Here is a 4,955-nt window from a genome sequence, read left to right as displayed (position 1 = left end):
GAGTGTGTCAGAGTCGCGCCCTTCACCACCACGCCCTTCACTCATGAATCAACACACACACTCAGACATGCAGGCAGATGAAAAAAAAAACAAGACCAGCCCAGGCATTAGAAAACATTGTTACTCCAAAAAGAAAGCAGTCTTTATTAGTAGATTGGTTTGTTTAGAATTACAGGACATCTTTGCTAAACTTTTACTGGATATTTGTGTTCCCGAGGGTAAATCCTAAATACTAAAACCTTGGACTTCAAGCTCCATCATCATGTCAGCATTTGAATTTGGCCAAGACTTTCCAATACATTCTACTGACATTCTCCTCTTATCCAGAGTCCAGACTAAACATGGAGAAGCAGCATTTAGCTGTTATGCTGCAAACAAGTGGAACAAACTGCCAGTGGAGATTAAACTTTCACCAAATGGAGACATTTTTAAATCCAGGTTAAAGACATTTCTGTTCTCATGTGTCTATGCAGGAAATCTGCACGATATCTTTGAACTTATCTGGACTGTTGCTTGTTTTTAAATTAATTTAAATGATTTTATTTGTTTATCTTTATGTTCTTTTATGTATTTTAATGCTTCTTCCACTCCCTGCTGTAATGCTTTTATTTTATGTAAAGCACTTTGAATTGTTTGTACATGAAATGTGCTATATAAATAAACTTGATTTGATTTGATTTTGATTTATCATTCTCCTCTATGCTTTGTGCTTAATGCTATTTTCCAAATATACAATCCATCTGACTACATACCTCACAACTTTCTAGAAAAATACGTCTATGTCTATAATTACATTAACCTTCAAATTGAAACATTTCCATGCCGCCTCTTCGTATCATCCCTAAACTAAAAGAACTGACTTCATATATTCTCTAAGCTGTAACGTTTGTAGAAAGACGACACTCTGAGTATAGATACAGTTCACTTTGTAGCATTAATATGTGACACAGGACAAATCTATTCATGTTCTGTCCAGGGTTCTTCTCTGCATACTGAAGAGGGGAAATTCCTTAAATGCCAGAATTTCCAACAAGCATGTCTCAGCACAGCCTAACTGTGTCATTCTCTTTGTATGTTCAGTCAGAATGTAGAAGTGTTCATCTTCAATCCGCAAACTGTATGAGCAAAACATTGCTTTGTGTTTTTCCATCTCCTAAAAGGAAGAAAGAGAGAGAGAGGGGATTCACTGTCACACAGACAAACTCATTCTCCAGACACAATACATGCCCTGCAGGCAGTGATCTGTCAGATTGTGTGGCAACTGCTGTGTGTGCTAGCTGCTGATCATCATTTGTGTGCAAAGAAATCAGGCCTCAGGGCCGACTAAACACACACGTTATGTTTTCTCCACCCTGACTAAGACCAGGTACAGGGTGCGCCTTCTGAGTCAACACACACACACACACACACACATGCGTACAGCTTCAGACTAGTACGGTCACGTCTGTCTTCGGTTGTCCTTGATTGTTGCTATGATTCCTATTTGGTAACAACCTTTGATTTTCTTTCAACAATGGCTCTTGGTTCCAGTTGCACAGTGGTGGCTGCTTTTTCTTAAAAAAAACTGGCATCATAAATTAAACTGTCCTCCTCCTTAAAATGTGCCTATGTGGGATTTATTCACAAAATATTGCTTATCATTCAATTTCAAGAATATGCAACCTCAGTTGATTGTCAGAGTATTTTTTATTTATTTCAAGTTCATTTCTAAAGCCAATCAAAAAGTCACATTGTTTCATCATAACATGTCATGCTTACATGTAACCAAGGCAACAAATGTAATGGTGCCCATGAGGGTTATGGTCGCCTTGCTAAAATGATTTATTTTAGACCTACTTTCATCATTTTCTAACCCTAAACCAGTTATTTCATTGTCTAAATCCAACCAGGAATCACAAAAGCTTTTCTTATCAAAGTGTTGGTTATGCCATGCGGTGGACACAACATAAATCCCTTAGGAATACCTTCATCCGTATTTCCACTGCCACTTTCCCTGTGTGACATACAGTATAGTATTACCAAATGGTTAGGCTAATTTATTTTTCTAAACATATGGTTGTAGATAGAATAGAATAGAAGAATATAAAAATACTTTATTCATCCCCCAATGGGGGAAATTCAAATTCGTCAAGTAGCTCAAAAATTTTTATAAATATTTACAATGATTGTTTATTAACAACAACAACAACAACAACAATAATAAAAATACTACTACTACTACACTTCCGAATCAAGAGTAGGTTTTTTAAGTAAAGGTTTAATTACAGCAACCTTAAAAGGCTGAGGTACATATCCTGTCAACAAAGACAGATTGATCAAATCCAATATGGAAGTGTCGATTAATGGGAAAACCTCCTTGAACAGTCTGGTTGGGATTGGGTCTGAAACACAAGTTGATGGTTTAGAAGAGACTATTGCTGTTGTTAGCTCAGAGAGATCAACTGGGCAGAAGCCGTCTAAATACAAATCAGGTTCTAAAGATACTTCTAAAGCTGCTGTACTTGATGATACATCACTGATAATAGTGGGAAGGACTTCATCAATCTTCTCTCTGATAGAAACAATTTTATTGATAAAGAAGCTCATGAAATCATCACTGCTGAGATTTAAAGGAATACCTGGCTCAGCAGAGCTCGGACTCTTAGTCAGACTGGCTACAGTGCTGAAAAGAAACCTGGGATTATTCTTATTCTCTTCTATCAATGATGAATAATAAGCAGTTCTAGCTTTACGAAGGGCTTTCTTATACGTTATTAAACTATCTTTCCAGACTAATTGAGACTCTTCTAAATTAGAGGAACGCCACTGTCTCTCCAGCTTTCTTGCAGTCTGCTTTAAAGCACGCAGCTGTGAATTATACCAAGGAGCCAGCCTCTTCTGACTGATTACCTTCCTTTTCAGAGGGGCAACATTGTCCAGTGCTGTACGCATTGAAGTTCTAAGATGTCGAACAACACAAAATGTTTTGGTCACATGGTTTAAGGTGCAAGTGGTTGTGAAACCAACTCAAGAGGATAGTTTAAATTTAGTTTTTTCCAGGTTAATATAGATTTCTTCTTTCATTAATCTACTCATGGGCAATAATGACTCGTAACTTTAAGTTCCAAGAATGTTATTGGGACACTATAATATTCAACGCAAAGTGCAATAGTTTCTTTAAACATGCATGTCAGTACTACAGGCACCCTGATGTAATATTAGTAGGTCCATTAGATACATGGGGACTGTGGAATAAGAAGCCTGCTAACAACTGGGTGAAAGGCTCTGGCACAGAGCCTGCTTTGGCTTCATGAATATTCAGCAGCTGTCACTGTGTGGGTGGACAGACTGAGGCTATAAATGACCACTGTATCCAAAGAAGGTGTGTTCTTTCCATGAGCTGGAACGCTGATCAGGGAGAAACTGACTCAACCAAACAACGAAATAGTACAAGGTAAGTGCTTTTTTTTTCTTCCGAGAGACAACCATCAAAAGACATTAATGCATCTCAAATAACCAGGAGCTACACAGCCCACACACACATATACATATTGACATTTTTTACGAGGTAGATTTTAGTATGTTTGAATGTATTTCATAGGATGTAAATCAACTAAAGTGATAAGTTTCTAATCCTACAATACTTTCTCTGCAGCTTTGCATTCACCAATACAGTAGAGATAATATCCTAAGATTTGTTCAAATTTGACTTTGCTCATGAGAATATTAAAGTTGAATAGTTTCTGAGTAAAATAAAATAAAAATAAAATAAAAACATTAAACGTATTACAACGAAATTTGTGGTAGTTTTATATAAACAATGAGTCCTTTTTTTGTTTTCTTTGTTTAAATGTTGCTAAATTTTCATGAGTAACACAAATCATTTTTTGTCTCAATTTAGACAGAACCGTTGGAAATGGACAGCATGCAGGAGTTGATCCCATTTGCAAAAGAGATGCTCAGCCAGAAACCCAGTCGAGGCCTTCTAAAAGTCTACCTACTTGGTTCTGTGTTTGCAGTGTTAGGGACAGCCATTGGGCTGGTTGAGACCTTGTGCCACCCCTTTCTCTCAGAGGAGCCAGTGGATGCAGAGATGCCCCTCTTCTTGGCCTGGGAGCAGACAGATGTTGAAGTTGAGACACAACCCAGCCTTCGAAGCCAGGAAGTGGAAAAGGAGGAGCACGAAGAGCTTACTCAAGATAATAGGGCCAAGACCCAGAACCTGACTCCCTCCAAGGCTCATAGACTCAGCCAACGAATCACAGCCAACCGTCTGCATGCTTCCTAAAACCAAAAGGATCAACACTAACTGAACTGAGATATTTATTGGAGCCTGCTCTTACCACACCACCAAGCTGTACAATACGTACGCAAGTCTAAAGCTTTACAGATGGAAAAATCAGAAGTGTTTGAGGCACCACAATGTCTTATCGATTGATGATGATGTCTACATGTACTGTCAAAAATATTTTAAAGTATGTATTTCTGCATTGGGCATACATGAAAGACCCGAGTGTGAGATTTTTTTTTTTAGATATTTTGACTGGTCTACCCTGATAACATTAAAAAAATCGATAATATATCGTATAAGTCTTACGCTTTCGTGGAACCTAAACATTACCACTGGGAAATGTTTAAATGCAAATCACAGGCAGCAGAGTAAAGCTGAAAGCCGCTGTGAAGAAGAGATCTTAGTCTTGACAAAAATACTAAATATTAAGAATAAGATTACAAAATCAATGTTCTGTGCAGTGCTGCTGTGCATTGTTTGGTTTCTAAATGAAAAAAGAAGGAATCAGGAGTTTATAAAGAGAGCCTGAAGGCTGCATGATGTTGAGTCTGTCTGGCTGTGGGAAAGCTGCTGTGTAGCTCCACCTGTTGTCTGCAGAATATACATGAACGCCACCCTCTCCCTGCCACTCCACCCTCATACTGTGCAAAGGGTGGACATCTGCTGTAAATATTATACTTTGTGC

Source organism: Odontesthes bonariensis, chromosome 3 (assembly GCF_027942865.1).
Source record: "Odontesthes bonariensis isolate fOdoBon6 chromosome 3, fOdoBon6.hap1, whole genome shotgun sequence".
Lineage (NCBI taxonomy): Eukaryota > Metazoa > Chordata > Actinopteri > Atheriniformes > Atherinopsidae > Odontesthes > Odontesthes bonariensis.
This window is presented reverse-complemented; position numbering follows the sequence as displayed.